Below are 18,592 nucleotides of genomic sequence, written 5' to 3'. Positions count from 1 at the left end.
CTTGAACAGCCTTTGCTGACTTTGAAAATGGAAGGGAGACAGAAATGGAGAACATAGGCAGCCTTCGAAACTGGGGAAAAAAAAAAAAAAATCACATTTTTTCCCTAGAACCTCCAGAAAAGAATATAGTCAAGCCAATACCTTGATTTTGTCCCAGTGAGACCCATTTCAGACTTCTGACCTCCAGAAGAGTAAGATGATAAATATGTATTGTTTGAGTCCGCTGAGTTTGTGGGAATTTGATACAGGTGCCCTGGGAAACAAACGCTTTTATCATTTATCCTTTCTCAGCAAATCCCTGCTCTCAGATTCATCCACACTTCTAATTTGTTTACCTCTAACTAATGCTTTATTTATAGTTTTCTTAACTTGTTATTTGCAACTTATTTAAACAGTACTATAAGCTAGTCATTGTGTGCCTACTTGCTGTATAACTAACACTGGAGTAAGTTAAACTACCAGGTGTATTCCCTATGAACAGTTAGGCCCATCAAATTATCTCAGTGCAAACATGAACAATAAGAACACCTTGTGTTGCAGTCTCCTTTTTTCTGCTTATCCAATTGCCATACAACTAAAACGTTTCCCAAGTAATAAATAATTAAGTTATAAAATTTAGGCAGCTTTCCGTCACAAGATATAATATTTATTTTGCTGTTGAATTAATTAATGTTTGGGAAATGCCATGTAAATGTTAGCTCTTATCCTCTTCTTATTTATAGTAAGTACATAACCTGAAACTTAATTCTATGCAATAGAAAATGCTGTGGACTATAAGTGGTAATGATGGATTAACATTCTTTGTCCTTATGACTTTATCTGTAACCTGCATATAAAATTCAGAACTTGAAATGATGAAGATAATATCTGTCCATCCTAGCTTGGTCCAGCACTCATGAAACACAGATGTGAATGATTTTTGACTGGCAGATTTCAAATGAATATGCAGCCACTACAACTTTTATATAAATTTAAAATTCTGAAAGAGGAGGGAAGAGGAATGCAAGACTCTGTCCAAATTGTGTGTTTGGGGCAATAAGCATATTGTACGCACAGTCCAAAATATATTTCCAAATACAGGTAAACAAAGGCTATTTTGATTCTGTTTTAAGGTCACAAACAGTCTGTCATGGAGTTTAGATTGTGAGTTTCCCTGCTAGAAGATGGGTCACACTTGGAAGAGTGCTTTATATTCTCCACGCCACTGCCAAATGATCCTAGAGGTTAACAGAAAACAGCAATGGGGCTTCCAAAGACAAGGACTGAATTACATACTTGGTAAGACTGGGAATGATGAGAACATTGTATTCTTCAAACAAAGTAACAGCCGGACAGATAGGCAAAAGTACAAGGAATCTGACCTCCAAGTAATCCTTAATCATAACTCTGCAACCTAAAAGGACAAGACTATAAAGTGGGTCAATAAGAAATGCATGAATTATGTAAGTAAAGAAAACTGAAACATATCTCCAGGCACAAAGCAAGCTAGCTATAATTTGCTACTATAAAATTCAAGAATTTTGCACCCTAGCTTATGCCATTAATCCATAAAGATACCAAAGCCTTCAATATAAAATGATACTAGAAGCTGTAATTTAATTAAGGCCGAGGTACTAAGTTATTAATTACATGTGAAATAGTAAATATTTAAAATATTTGAAAATTGCTTATATTTCTTAAAATTGAGTAATATGCTATAAATCTCAAAAGGCAGGGTAATTCCAATCTCCGTGGCAAGTCTGTTTGTACAGCAAAACCTGTATAGCCTCTCTGGAGAACTAAGGTATAATCTGCCACAGCTGTGTAATTGAAGAAGCTCTGACACATGGAACTATATAAAAAGTTATTTCCAACTAGCAGAGCTTAGGATATTTTTCTTTAAGAATAAAAGTGCAGAATTCTGGACTATAATTATATTTCTACCACACTAAAAGAGCTCACAAATGCTTATTCTGTGTTAGAAGCAGGTCTTGAAATGGATAGTACAAATGTATGGAATTTCACCTCTTTTTGACAATGCAATTTTTGATTAACTTTCAAACACCATAAGCAAAAGGCACCTGAACCCATGTACACAGTGAATCCTGGGTGGGAATGTTGATTTAAATGTGTGTTTGCAATAAGTAAACATCCTGAAACACATCATCTTCCTGATCACATTAACTGCCTCTCAAATATTGAAACCAAAGTATTTTGTGGCATATTCAAAAGAAGATTGTTTTATGCCTATGTATGGATGGTTGTTCCAATCATCTTACAGACTCTGGTGCAATATGAGATACTTGAAAACTTCCATAGCCTATGCTATGGAAGCTTTGTAGTTTCTTCTCCACTTCCTTAATCTGAGAGTAGCTGGTTTGTCCCTGAGTTTTCCTGGGTGAATTGACTCTCCACCAAGTATCATCAAGAGAGTTTGATTTCTGGTTCTTGCCTTAATGAATAAGAGTTGCAATTCCAAGTAGTTAGCTGTGGACCACACCTAGGTATACCTCTGAAGTAACCTTAGCATAAGTTCAGTTAGTAGATACAACCCAGATCCTCTCTTCCTCATGAGAATCTAACTAAAGGAAAGGCCACAGGACCACCAAGGGCTCCTAAGAAGTTTCCAGCTGTTTACTGGCCATTTAAAAAACATCATATCATTTGTGGGACTTGGAACAATGAGGACTCTGTTCTTCATAAATGGACCTTGAGATTGTTTTAGAGGTAAAAGGAGGGAATTCAGCTCATTACAAAGACTTCATTCAAGGTCAGGACATGACTAGAAGAGCAACCTCTAAGAACATGGTTTGAAAGGAAATCTTGTGAGGAAGTAAGAGAAAATGACTCACAAGCCAGCCGCACACATATCAGTGCAAGTTAGCAGGATGGTAGATGTTACACGGAGGTAGAGTGCCTTTGGTGTCTTTTGGATCCCAATATTTTAATTTTTACCCCTTATTGTTATACATAATATCCCTAACCCTGCATGTGGCACAATTGCTTTAATAAAGACAGTTACAATGAGTGGACAAAGAAAATGTGGCATATATACACTATGGAACACTACTCAGCCATTAAAAGGAACAACATAATGTCTTTTGCAGCAACTTGGATGAACTGGAGACCATTATTCTTTTTTTTTTTTTTTTTTTTTTTTTGAGACGGAGTCTCACTCTGTCACCCAGGCTGGAGTGCAGTGGCGCAATCTCAGCTCACTGCAAGCTCCGCCTCCCGGGTTTACGCCTTTCTCCCGCCTCAGCCTCCCGAGTAGCTGGGACTACAGGTGCCCGCCACCTCGCCCAGCTAGTTTTTGTTTTTTTTTTGTATTTTTTAGTAGAGACGGGGTTTCACCGTGTTAGCCAGGATGGTCTCGATCTCCTGACCTTGTGATCCGCCCCTCTCGGCCTCCCAAAGTGCTGGGATTACAGGCTTGAGCCACCGTGCCTGGCCTTGGAGACCATTATTCTAAATGAAGTTAACACCAGAGTGGAAAACCAAAAATCATATGTTCTCACTCATAAGTGGGAGCTAAGCTAAGAGTACACAAAGATATACAGAGTGATATAATGAACTTTAGAGACACAGAAGGAGGAGGGTGGGAGGGGGGCTAGGGATAAAACAACTACACGTTAAGTACAATGTATACTACTCAGGTGACGGGGACACTGAAATATCAGAATTCACCACTACATAATTCATCCATGTTACAAAAAACCCACATGTACCCCAAAAGCTATTGAAATAAAAAATAATAAAGACACTATTACAAAGATACTAGAATTAGTTCATACAAAACTAGCATGTGAGCTTCTTTGGTAGATGATGAACTCTGTGAGGGAGGGACATAGTCATCTTTGGATGCCCAAAATCTAGCATGATATTTGGCAGACAGTGGGTGCCAAAGAAGCGTTTATTAATTTGGATTTTTAAATGTCCCTTAATTGTTTAATGTCTGTCTTCCTTAGCATAGGTATTTCCTAGTCCCTAGAAACTGTGAATAATGAGGTATAAAGCACATACTTATGGTAACATCATACACAGTATCACAAGATTGATCATAACCTAGCTTCACTTTTACGCACCGTCTATTTCACTTATTACATATATGTGAGTGAACACCCCAAGGAAAGACAGGTGTTAGGGCTTTAGACATATTTACAAACGTGAACTTGCCCATTAGCCTAAGACAATTTTCCAAAGTTTGGGAGCAACACAAACACTAGAAAACTTCATTAGTCTCCTTCGAGGGTGTGTTCATAGTAGGTACTCAATAGATGTTAAGTGACTGACTGCTAAAGGAATAATCGGGGCTTTGAGCACCCGTCAAAAATAAAAGCTGAATTAATGATGAAAATAAATTTCTGACCAACATGGGAAAAATACCTGTACTATTAAATCCTGGATAGCTATAATTGTGCCCAGTATCCCATTTCTTCCATTCCACTGGCCAATTCAATACCAGAGCAAATGTGCAAAAGATTCTGTGATACGATTTTTAGAGCACAATTTTCTTCATCTTCCTTTCCTTCAGCCCAAGGAAAACAAAAAAGTCCCACAAAGATGTAGGATCTCACTTTGCCTGCATTAATTCCCTGTCCTTTGCGCAGTTTCTCCTCTCTTGGAAGGCAGAGGCAGCTTCTGATTTTGATCACTTCGTGTCCAGGTAAGCAGTGCTGGGAAGCACATGGGGGAAGTCATTGAAGAGAAGAGGTACCATGCTTCCAGCTTCACTCTGGACACAGACGGCAAAGACTCAGTAGTCCAGAACAAAACAATCTTGATCTGAAGCTTGACAATCCCTATTTGCAGAACACTTGCTGGCATTAGTAGAAAATTTGCTTTTCTTTAAAACCTTTCTCCCCGGAAACGTCACATGCAGGGCAGCTCACCTCTGTCATGGGAATGGCACCTCCTCCAGTTGAGGTGAAAACTGGAAAGATGAAAAAACTGGCCTGTTCTTGACCTGAACTTCCACGAACCCTTGGGAGCATTCAGTAAGGTACTCCAAAGCCTGAGTGAAGGATGAGGTGGACAGGCAAGATAAAAATCTGGTTATTCTTATGACTTAATATCTTGGAAAACTCAGATCTCTTGGTGCTTGATTTATTTGCAGATTTCCATAATGTCAGAAAACTAAGAAGAGTTCGTAGGATTAACATTTTCTCTATTTTTAGTACACACACATACACGTAAAGCACAGTTACTCAATGACCAAAGAGAAAACTTCCAAAACACCTCTTATGCAGGAGAGCCCTACCAAGATTTTCAGGTCTTGATGTTCAGTTCCATTAGCATAGCAGGTTAATATCCATTAAGTGTAGACAGTCCCTCAGACAGTAAGAGCCACTGTGGGTTAGTGGTTCCAGAGCATGGTTTTGGAGATGCACTGCTGGGCTTGGAATCCTAGCTCGTCCATTCAATATTATGTGACTCTTTGTACACTATTTAACCCCTTGGAGCTTCATTCTTATCTATGAAGTGGAGAAGAGATGATGATAATGTACTTCCCTCACAATTATTTAATAAGAGTGATGAACTTGGAAAAGCATATGTAACATGGTGAGTGCTTCACAAGCAAGCATTAGTCATACCTAAATTGGCATTTGAACACTACATTAGAAAGAAAGTTAGAAAAGATAGTGGGTAGGCTCTGTTGTCTTAGATAGGATGAGAAAGTACTGTTTAAATGATTTTTAAAAAGAAGCAAAAAAGAAAAAATCCTTGGGAGAATAAAAAGAAATAAGGCCCAAGACTGTTGTGATAACATATTATGCAAGAAGAAGAAAGGTCCTTTAACTATGGTAATAAAGATAAATGTGTTTTTCATGAACATTTAAAAATTTCTGTGATTGAATCAGCAAACCATTAAATTTTAAATTAAGAAAGACTTATAGCGAACATAGACAACTATCTAGGCAACAAAAATGAAGATTAAAAGAAGTATTAATATGATTTGTACATAATCTCTTTATAAGATTAATATAAATGTCTGCAAAGTAGACTAAATTAGGTATACCAAAACTTCTGTACAAAAAAATTAAACTTAGATTAAATATTCCTAACAAATCAAGCAAGTAGCCCATAGAAAATATGTTTTTGCTTTCATATGTAAGCACATCTAAATACCTATTACAAAAGAAAAAACAAGAAAAATTCTTTCTTTTTAAATGCACCCCAAGGTAGCAATAATGTTAATTAGTTCCACTTGGGATTTATTCACATATTCGTTATACGAATGATATATAGATATATACACATGTAGAGAGAGATCAGTTTCCTCACCTCTATATTAGTATTTGCATAAAGCATTGTGACATTTTAAAGGTATTTAAAAATCATTGAACACCATCCCCAATTTTCAAGATTTAAAATTAAGGCCCACAAAGAACGAATTTCTCTAAATTATATAGAAACTAATTCACAGTCTGATGATCGTTTCTTTTGCTGTATGGAAGTTCTTTAGTTTAATTAGATCCCATTTGTCAATTTTGGTTTTGTTGCAATTACTTTTGGTGTTTTAGTCATCAAGTCTTTGCCCATGCCTATATCCTGAATGGTATTACCTAGGTTTTCTTCTAGGGTTCTTCTGGTTTTAGGTTTTACATTGAAGTCTCTAATCCATCTTGAGTTAATTTTTGCATAAGGTGTAAGGAAGGGGTCCAGTATCAGTTTTCTGCATATGGCTAGCCAGTTTTCCCGGCACCATGTATTAAATAGGGAATCCTTTCCCCATTGCTTGTTTTTGTCAGGTTTGTCAAAGATCAGATGGTTGTAGATGTGTGGCATTATTTCTGAGGCTTCTGTTCTGTTCCATTGGTCTATATATCTGTTTTGGTACTAGTACCATGTTTTGGTTACTGTAGTCTGAAGTCAGGCAGCAAGATGCCTCCAGCTTTGTTGTTTTTGCTAAGGATTGTCTTGACTATACAGGCTCTTTTTTGGTTCCATGTGAAATTTAAAGTCATTTTTTCTAATTTTGCAAAGAAAGTCAAAGGTAACTTGATGGGAATAGCTTGAATCTATAATTAGTTTGGGTAGTATGGCCATTTTCATGATAATGATTCTTCCTATCCATGAGCATGGGATGTTTTTCCATTTGTTTGTGTCCTCTCTTATTTCCTTGAGCAGTAGTTTGTAGTTCTCCTTGAAGAGATCCTTCACATCCCTTGTAAGTTGTGTTTCTAAGAATTTTATTGTCTTTGTAGCAATTGTGAAACTATCATCAGAGTGAACAGGCAACCTACAGAATGGGAGAAAATTTTTGCAATCTATCCATCTAACAAAGGTTTAATATCCAGAATCTACAGGAAACTTAAACAAATTATAAGAAAAAAAAACAACCCCATCAAAAAGTAGGCAAAGGATATGAACAGACACTTTCCTAAAGAAGACATTTATGTGGCCAAGAAACATATGAATGAAAAAAGTTTATCATCACTGGTCATTAGAGAAATGCAAATCAAAACCATAATGAGATACCATCACATGCCAGTTAGAATGGCGATGATTAAAAAGTCAGGAAACAACAGATGCTGGCAAGGCTGTGGAGAAATAAGAATACTTTTACACTGTTGGTGGGAGTGTAGATTAGTTCAACCATTGTAGAAGACAGTGTAGCGATTCCTCAAGGATCTAGAACCAGAACTACCATTTGACCAGCAATCCCATTACTGGGTATATACCCAAAGGATTATAAATCATTCTACTATAAAGAGACATGCACATATATGTTTACTGCAGCACTATTTACAATAGCAAAGACTTGGAACCAACCCAAATGCTCATCAATGATAGACTGGATAAAGAAAATGTGGCACATATACACCATGGAATACTGTGCAGCTATAAAAAAGAATGAGTTTGTTTCCTTTGTAGGGACATAGATGAAGCTGGAAACCATCATTCTCAGCAGCTAACACAGGAACAGAAAACCAAACAGTGCATGTTCTCACTCATAGGTGGGAGCTGAACAGTGAGAACACATGGACACAGGGAGGGGAACATCATACATCGGGGCCTGTAGGGGGTTGGGAGCCAAGGGAAGGGAGAGCATTAGGACAAATACCTAATGCATGCGGGGCTTAAAACCTAGATGATGGATTGATAGGTACAGCAAACCACTATGACACATGTATATCTATGTAACAAACCCACACATTCTGCACATGTATCCCAGAACTGAAAGTAAAATAAATAAAAAATAAATGACCAGATGCAGTGATTCGCACCTGTAATTCCAGCACTTTGGGATGCTAAGGCGGGTGGTCACAAGGTCAGAAGATCAAGATCATCCTGGCCAACATGGTGAAACCCCATCTGTAATAAAAATATAAAAATTAGTCGGGCATGGTGGCATGCACCTGTAGTCTCAGCTATTCAGCAAAATAACCAGCTAACATCATAATGACAGGATCAAATTCACACATAACAATATTAACCTCAAATGTAAATGGGTCAAATGCTCCAATTAAAAGACACAGACTGGCAAATTGGATAAAGAGTCAAGACCCATCAGTGTGCTATATTCAGGAGACCCATCTCCTGTGCAGAGACACACATAGGCTCAAAATAAAGGGATGGAGGAAGATCTACCAAGCAAATGGAAAAAAAAAAAAAAAAAAAAAAAAAAAAAAAAAAAAAAAAAAAAAAAACCACGGGTTGCAATCCTAGTCTCTGATAAAACAGACTTTAAACCAACAAAGATCAAAAGAGACAAAGAAGGCCATTACATAATGGTAAAGGGATCAATTCAACAAGAAGAGCTAACTATCCTAAATATATACACACCCAATACAGGAGCACCTAGATTCACAAAGCAAGTCCTTAGAGACCTACAAAGAGACTTAGACTCCCACATAATAATAATGGGAGACTTTAACACTCCACTGTCAACATTAGACAGATCAATGAGACAGAAAGTTAACAAGGATATTCAGGAACTGAACTCAGCTCTGCACCAAGCAGACCTAATAGACATATACAGAACTCTCCACCCCAAATCAACAGAATATACATTCTTCTCAGCACCACATCACATTTACTCCAAAATTGACCACATAATTGGAAGTAAAGCACTCCTCAGCAAATGTACAAGAACAGAAATTACAACAAACTGTCTCTCAGACCACAGTGCAATCAAACTAGAACTCAGGACTAAGAAACTCAATCAAAACTGCTAAACTACATGGAAACTGAATAACCTGCTCCTGAATGACTACTGGGTACATAACGAAATGAAGGCAGACATAAAGATGTTCTTTGAAACCAATGAGAACAAAGATACAACATACCAGAATTTCTGGGACACATTTAAAGCAGTGTGTAGAGGGAAATTTATAGCACTGAATGCCCACAAGAGAAAGCAGGAAAGATCTAAAATTGACACCCTAACATCACAATTAAAAGAACTAGAGAAGCAAGAGCAAACACATTCAAAAGCTAGCAGAAGGCAAGAAATAACTAAGATCAGAGCAGAACTGAAGGAGATAGATACATAGAAAACCCTTCAAAAAAAAAATCAGTGAAACCAGGAGCTGGTTTTTTGAAAAGAACAACACAATTGATAGATCGTTAGCAAGACTAGTAAAGAAGAAAAGAGAGAAGAATCAAATACACGTAATAAAAAATGATAAAGGGGATATCGCCACCGATCCCACAGAAATACAAACTACCAGCAGAGAATACTATAAACACCTCTACGTAAATAAACTAGAAAATCTAGAAGAAATGGATAAATTCCTGAACACATACACCCTCCCAAGACTAAACCAGGAAGAAGTTGAATCCCCGAATAGACCAATAACAGGCTCTGAAATTGAGGCAATAATTAATAGCCTACCCACCAAAAACAGTCCAGAGACAGACAGGTTCACAGCCGAATTCTACCAGAGGTACAAAGAGGAGCTGGTACCATTCCTTCTGAAACTATTCCAATCAATAGAAAAAGAGGGAATCCTCCCTAACTCACTTTATGAGGCCAGCATCATCCTGATACCAAAGCCTGGCAGAGACACAACAAAAAAAGAGAATTTTAGACCGATATCCCTGATGAACATCGATGCCAAAATCCTCAATAAAATACTGGCAAACAAAATCCAGCATCACACCAAAAAGTTTATCCACCACGATCAAGTGGGCTTCATCCCTGGGATGCAAGGCTGGTTCAACATACGCAAATCAATAAAGCAGTCCATCATATAAACAGAACCAAAGACAAAAACCACATGATTATCTCAATAGATGCAGAAAAGGCCTTTGACAAAATTCAACCGCCCTTCATGCTAAAAACTCTCAGTAAACTAGGTATTGATGGGATGCATCTCAAAATAATAAGAGCTATTTATGACAAACCCACAGCCAATATCATACTGAATGGGCAAAAATTGGAAGCATTCCCTTTGAAAACTGGCACAAGACAGGGATGCCCTCTCTCATCACTCCTATTCAACATAGTGTTGGAAGTCCTGGCCAGGGCAATCAGGCAGGAGAAAGAAATAAAGGGTATTCAACTAGGAAAAGAGGAAGTCAAATTGTCCCTGTTTGCAGATAACATGATTGTATATTTAGAAAACCCCATCGTCTCAGCCCAAAATCTCCTTAAGCTGATAAGCAACTTCAGCAAAGTCTCAGGATACAAAATCAATGTGCAAAAGTCACAAGCATTCTTATACACCAGTAACAGACAAACAGAGCCAAATCATGAATGAACTCCCATTCACAATTTCTTCAAAGAGAATAAAATACCTAGGAATCCAACTTACAAGGGATGTGAAGGACCTCTTCAAGGAGAACTACAAACCACTGCTCAAGGAAATAAAAGAGGACACAAACAAATGGAAGAACATTCCATGCTCATGGATAGGAAGAATCAATATCATGAAAATGGCCATACTGCCCAAGGTAATTTATAGATTCAATGCCATCCCCATCAAGCTACCAATGACTTTCTTCACAGAATTGGAAAAAACTATTTTTAAGATTATATGGTAACGAAAAGAGCCCACATTGCCAAGACAATCCGAAGCCAAAAGAACAAAACTGGAGGCATCACGCTACCTGACTTCAAACTATACTACAAGGCTACAGTAACCAAAACAGCATGGTACTGGTACCAAAACAGAGATATAGACCAATGGAACACAACAGAGTCCTCAGAAATAATACCACACATCTACAACCATCTGATCTTTGACAAACCTGAGAAAAACAAGAAATGGATAAAGGATTCCCTATTTAATAAATGGTGCTGGGAAAACTGGCTAGCCATATGTAGAAAGCTGAAACTGAATCCCTTCCTTACACATTATACAAAAATTAATTCAAGATGGATTAAAGACTTAAATGTTAGACCTAAAACCATAAAAACCCTAGAAGAAAACACAGGCAATACCATTTAGGGCATAGGCATGGGCAAGGACTTCATGACTAAAACACCAAAAGCAATGGCAACAAAAGCCAAAATTGACAAATGGGATCTAATTAAACTAAAGAGCTTCTGCACAGCAAAAGAAACTACCATCAGAGTGAACAGGCAACCTATAGTATGGGAGAAAATTTTTTAAATCTACCCATCTGACAAAGGGCTAATATGCAGAATCTACAAAGAACTTAAACAAATTTACAAGAAAAAAATCTAACAACCTCAAAAAAAAGTGGGTGAAGTGTATGAACAGACACTTCTCAAAAGAAGACATTCATACAGCCAACAGACACATGAAAAAATGCTCATCATCACTCGCCATCAGAGAAATGCAAATCAAAACCACAATGAGATACCATCTCACACCAGTTAGAATGGCAATCATTAAAAAGTCAGGAAAAAACAGGTGCTGGAGAGGATGTGGAGAAATAGGAACACTTTTACACTGTTGGTGGGACTGTAAACTAGTTCAACCATTGTGGAAGACAGTGTGGCGATTCCTCAAGGATCTAGAACTAGAAATACCATTTGACCCAGCCATCCCATTACTGAGTATATACCCAAAGGATTATAAACCATGCTGCTATAAAGACACATGCACACGTATGTTTATTGCGGCACTATTCACAATAGCAAAGACTTGGAACCAACCCAAATGTCCATCAGTGATAGATTGGATTAAGAAAATGTGGCACATACACATCATGGAATACTACATAGCCATAAAAAAGGATGAGTTCATGTCCTTTGCAGGGACATGGATGAAGCTGGAAACCATCATTCTGATCAAACTATCACAAGGACAGAAAACCAAACACCGCATGTTCTCACTCATAGGTGGGAACTGAACGATGAGAACACTTGGACACAGGGTGGGAAACATCATACACTGGGGCCTATGGTGTGGTGGGGGGATGGGGGACGGATAGCATTAGGAGATATACCTAATGTAAATGAGGAGTTAATGGGTGCAGCACACCAGCAGGGAACATGTATACATATGTAACAAACCTGCACGTTGTGCACGTGTACCCTAGAACTTAAAGTATAATTGAAAAAAAAAAGAAAGAAATTGTTGTCCTTTACCTTTTCCCTGCAACTTGCTCCTCTTAATTAATTGAGATGTGATTGTAGAATATAGAGTTGTATTAACTCAGCAAACCTTTTTTTTCTAGATCTCAGGGTTAACCCTTGGCCGGTGAATTACAGATAAACATGGCAGATTGGACACATCTCTGCTCATTCCTGAAATTCCACTAACAAGGCCGTTAAGTAATAAAACTGATAAAGACATACATGTTCAAACATTACTGTAGAAGATACAAAAGAAGAAAAGTAATAGCAGCCATATTTTGGAAGATGGAAAGCAGATGGACAAGTGGTATCAGACTCAACAGGGTAGAAAAAGACAACCCTAATCTTGCAAAGGGAGAAGCCAATAAGATGCACATAAATTCAATTTCCAGAAAAGCTGGAGAATTGGGGGCATCATTAACCATTGAAGGACAGAGGGAGATTCAATCATTCTTTTCCTGCAGCTCCTAAATCCAAAATTTCTGAAACCCAAAAAAATTTATAAAACTTATTTGGCAGCAAAATTTTATTTTATCCAGACAAATTTGCTGTCAAAATGTGAACTAAAATATGTAAAGCTAATTCATAGTCTTGATTTACCCCTCTTAGTATAAATATTCATGCTCCTCTGCAGGAAATTCAATGTGATTAAGGAGGCTACTACAGGTCCCATTAGGTGATACAGTTGACCCTTGAACAATATGGGTTTGAACTGTGCAGGTCCAATTATATGTAGATTTTTTTCAATGAATATCTTGGCAAGTCCTTTGGAGATCTGTGACAATCTGAAGACTCACAGATGAACCTCCATTACCTAGAAATATCAAAAATTAATAAAAAGTTATATATCTCATGAATGCATAAAACATTTGTAGATATGAGTCTATTTTGTGATTTACTACAATAAGGTATACACAAATATATTATACAGAGTTAAAATTTATCAAAACTTACACACATGCTTACAGACTGTACAGGGTTCCATTTGCAGTCAAGAGAAATGTAAACAAACATAAAGTTGCAGTATTAAATCATAGCTGAATAAAATTAACTGTAGTAATGCTGTAGTGCTGTAATAATTTCATAGTCACCTCCTGTTGCTATTGCAGTGAGCTCAAGTGTTGCAAGTGTCTGCTTAGAACGCCATGTGATGCTAATCATCTCTGTGTGAGCAGTTCATCTCTCCAGTAAATTGCTTATCACAGTAAAAAGTAATCTCTCATGGTTCTTGAGTATTTCTTACTGTGTTTAGTGCAATACTGTAAACCTTGAACTACACCATGAGATCCATTCAGAGTGCCACTAGTGATGCTGGAGGTGCTCCCAAGAAGCAGAGAAAGGCATGACATTACAAGAAAAAGTTGAATTGCTTGATATGTACCATGGATTGAGGTTTGCAGCTTCAGTTGTCACCCCCGCCCTTCATTTCAGACAGATGATTAATCTTCTAAACAGGCAATATAAACTTATAGTCTCGATAAATACAGTAAAGTACTATAAATATATTTTCTCTTCCTTATGATTTTCTTAACATTTTCTTTTCTGTAGCTTACTTTCTTATAAGAATATCATAATAACATGCAAAATAGGCATTAATTGACTGTGTTATCAGTAAGGCTTCTGGTCAACAATAGGGTTTTGGAGGAGTCAGAGTTATGTGGTAGATTTTCTGGTGCTTAGGTTTCAGCATCCCTAACTCAAGTATTGTTCAAAGACCAAATTTGTATCAGTTCTGCACCATATTACTTTCTAAAATCTAAAAAAATCTGAATCTTCAAACATGTCTGGCTCAAAGATTATGGAACTATGCAATGAGCAATTTCTAGTCCAAGATTTCTCCTCTACTGCTCAGCCTCCCAACAGGGGGTGAGGCTTATTCTTTGGTGGAATTGAATCTGAGAGGTCATAATCTCTGTGAGCCCTTGCATACCAATGGCTAATATAATGTATGGTACCATTCTAAAACAGGAGAATTAAGTGAAAGTTTACAGAGTGAAGAGTGAAGAACCCTGTCAATCCAAGTTCCCCTATTTGGTTCATAGAAAAGAGCAGCTGGGTTTATGCTCTCTGGGCAGAATATTGCAGATTAGAGGAATGTTCCCTGAGTTGACCCAAAATAAAAGACCTATACAGTTGACACTTGAGGGTTCCTATGCAAAACACTGGGAATGCTGTCTATTTGCCCTATAGAGATGTCTCAGCCAAGAATAAACCAGAATGAATCAACCTTAAATCACACTGAATAGACGTCAAGGATCATTAGACCTTTGAGAACATGAAATACTAAATAAAATAAATGAGAAGAAGAACTCTGAGTAAAAAATTTCCCCAAAGCTATAATTAATATTCTCAGAAAGGAACAATTATATCCATGAAATGAGAACAGAAATTTTATTTTTAAAAATCTTCAGAAAATAAATAAGACAATTAAGAGTATATAATACTTATATTCATTTGAAGTATTAGAAATTAAAACTGGAGGAAACAACTGTCAAAAACAGAACAAAAAGGTAATTCCTGGAAAATAAGGAAGAAGTACCATATTAGCCTGTTCTCACACTTCTTTACAGAAATTACTGAGACTGGGTAACTTATAAATAAAAGGGGTTTAATTGGCTCATGGTTCTGCAGGCTGTACAGGAAGCATGGCAGGATCTGCTTCTTGGGGAGGTCTCAGGAAACTTACAATCATGGCAGAAGGTGAAGCAAAACAGGCACGTCTTACATGGCTGAGACAGGAGAAAGAGAGGGCAGGGGAGGTGCTACACACTTTTAAACAACCAGATCTCACAATAGCTTACTAACTACCATGAGAACAGCACCAAAGGGATGGTGTTAAACCATTCATGAAGGATATACCCCCATCATACAATTGCCTCCCAACAGGCCTCACCTCCAACACTGGGGATTTCAATTGAACATGGGATGTGGTAGAGAGACAGACCCAAACCATATCAAGTACCTGCACCAAGGCATACATTAGTGAGGTTTCAGAACATCATGGATTGTTTTTAAACCTCAGCAACTCCCAAGGATAACAAACATACTGCATGGAAAAAATCAGAAATCAAAAAGGCATACCACTAGGCACTAGAAGATAACTGGCAAGTCTTCAAAATTCTCAGGAAAAACTAATTTCAAACTAGACTTTTATATCCATCTAATATATTAATTAGAAAAATAGTATATAGACATACAAACTTTTAAGACTATTACCTTTCAAATATCAGAGTAAGTTCCTTGGAGAACATACTTCAAGAAAACCAAAGAGTAAAGAGAAAAACGTGAAATCAAAGAAACAAGAGTGTCCATTTCTTTAAAAGGCAGTTAGAATTTCAAAGACAATTATAGTAATATATTATCCTAAGAACAATCTTAGAAAATATTTGCTCCAAATTGGTGCCTTAGACTTCATAGTGTGCTTAACCACATTGAAAGAGCTATGGAAAACTAAGTAAATAAAAAACAAAGCAATTATTACCTTTAACAAAAACGAAAAGTTATATAAGAAAGAAATTGTGATAATCATAGTAGACCATATGGCTTAGCCATTGGTCTAGCCATTATTTATGATAAATTTGTAAACATCAAATATTGATTAGCAAAAATGATTACTATATCTATACTAGACAGATGGGGAAAAGGAATTATGGGAGTGAGTATAAAGGATTATGACTCAGTATGAGAAAGTGAAATGCTCATTTTTCAGAGTGGAGAGTCAAAAAATAGTACATAAAATTTCAAAATTAAGAACTAGTCATATGTGTTTGAAACTTAAAAATAAGGAGGTAAATATTAGAATAAATGGTTAAAAGAATTGAAAGCTGCTATGTTTGTTACGGAGATACTGGGGTTGTTCTGCTTGAACAGGAGACTGGTATTTTTCATTATAAATCACTGATTTTTATAAGGTGCTAATTTGATATAAACAAAACTCAAATTTTTAATACAAAGAGCCTCGTGATTATTTTAGCAAACAAATAAGATTACTATAATTATAATTTCTCACTTGTACAAGTTTAATATTTTCCTTCATCTCCCTTTCCATCTGAACTGCTTTTTTTGCCAGATTAATCTTTCCACAGAGCAGCTCAAATCATGTTGTTTTTCTTAAAAACTTTAAGTGGCTAAACTCATTAATTTGGCATTGGAGATCTTCACAACTTATTTTCCATCTATTTTTCCTTCCATTAATCAACAGATATTTGTGTAGCAATTGCTGCATGTTTTGTTGGACGCAAAGAGGATATAATGATGAAAAAGGTAGACATAATTCAGGTGTTCAAGGCACTTTAATTCAACATACTTCTGCTAACATCCTCTTTTCCTAGGCCTTTGTTCTAATACTTTTGGCTTGTCAGTCTTCTGATTCACCTTCAAGTATGCATGTAAAGCTCTGGTTATATGTCAAGGCAGAATACAAATGCTACGTCCTTCACAAAGTCCCTAAGTGGAAGTTCATTTTTCTATTCCAAATGTCCTTTGAACTTTAGCCTCGTGGCTTTTATGCATTTTCTCACTATTACAGCAACTCACAAATGTGTTATCATCTGAACTAGAACTTGGGTTCCTTGAGAAGGGGGATCCTGAAAGATTCATTTTTATATACCCTACGGTTCCCCTGCACATGGTAGATACTTAATAAAGTACTATCTGGATCATCCATTTGGCATTTGGATAGTTTTACCTACAACATTGGAACACCATTTTAATAGTGGCTTATATACTAAGACATTTACTTTTCATTCTTTGTTAAATGTTTCATTTTAGAATAGTTTTAGGTTTACAGAAAAATTACAAAGATAGTACAGAAAGCTCCCATGTACCTGACACACAGCTTTCCCTATTAACACTGAACATTTGGCACAATTAATTAATTAATATTTACACATTGTTATTAATTAGTATCCACAATTTGTATGGATTTCCTTAATTTTTACTTAATGCTCTTTTTTCTGTTCCTGGATCCCATCCAGATACTACATTTCATTTAGTTGTCAAGTCTTCTTGGACTCCTCTTGGCTGTGACAGTTTCTCAGACTTTTCTTGTTTTTGATGACAGTATTACTTTTCTTTTGCTGTAGTAAAATATTACCACAAACTCAGTGGCTTAAATAATCTAAATTTATTATCTCCCAGTTCTGTAGACCATAAGTCTAATACAAGTCTAACTGGGCTGAAATCAATGTGTCAGGAGGGCTTGGTCCTTTCTGGAGGCTCTAGGGAAGAGTCTATTTCCTTGTCCTTTCCAGCACCTAGGGACCATTCACATTCCTACTGCAATGACCCTTGATAGTTTGGAGTAGTATTGTTCAGGTATTTTATTGAATGTCTCTCAATAGATGTGCCTGGTATTAATATTTTTCTCATGATTAGACTTGGGTATGGTTGGGTTGGAGGGGGGAAACATCACAGAGGTAATGTAACACTCTCATCATCAATCAAATGTACACGATTTATCAGCATGACTTGCCACTATTGCTGTGAGCCCTGACCACTTGGCTAAGGCAACATTAGCCAGATGTAGTAGACAGAGTACTAGCCCCTGCTCCCGGCAAATGTTTCTATGCCCTAATCCCTGGAATCTCTGAATATGTCAGGTTACATGACAAAAGGAAATTAAGATTACTAATGGAATTAAGCTTTCCAATCAATGGACCTTCTGATAGGAAAGCTATCCCAAATTACCTGGGTAGGCCCAATGCAATCAAAAGGAAGAAGAAAGAGTCAGAGGAAAAGAAGAAAGCAGATGAAGGAAGCAGGTCCAAGTGATGTAATGTGAGAAGAACTGGACCTGTTGTTTTATGACTTTAAAGATAGAGAAAGGGGACCTTGAGCCAAGGAATGTGGGCAGCCTCTAGAAGCTGGAGAAGGCAAGGAAACTGATTCTTTCCTGGAGCCCACCAAAAAGAATGCAGCCCTGTCCACATCCCTGCTAAGAACTTGATGTTAGTCCAGTGTTAGAACCCCAAAACTGTAAGGTAATAAAGTTTCACTGTTTTACATCACTAACTTTGTGATCACTTGTTACACCAATAGAAAACTAATACATTGGGCTTTTCCACTGAGAAGTTACTCTCTTCAACCTCTTTCCATACTCTACTCTTTGGAAAGAGG

General features: G+C 37.0%; 1 long non-coding RNA gene across 1 annotated transcript in view; it reads left to right on the top strand.

Moving 5' to 3' along the window:
- The window catches only part of LOC111551900, a 117,982-nt gene that overhangs the window by 41,502 nt on the left and 57,888 nt on the right, over positions 1-18,592 (top strand). Inside the window, exon 2 of the long non-coding RNA XR_002734499.2 lies at positions 13,585-13,686. This is a non-coding gene — a long non-coding RNA (uncharacterized LOC111551900). The remainder of the gene's footprint in view (positions 1-13,584; positions 13,687-18,592) is intronic.

Source organism: Piliocolobus tephrosceles, chromosome 3 (assembly GCF_002776525.5).
Source record: "Piliocolobus tephrosceles isolate RC106 chromosome 3, ASM277652v3, whole genome shotgun sequence".
NCBI classification, from domain to species: Eukaryota; Metazoa; Chordata; class Mammalia; order Primates; family Cercopithecidae; genus Piliocolobus; species Piliocolobus tephrosceles.
This window is presented reverse-complemented; position numbering and strand designations above follow the sequence as displayed.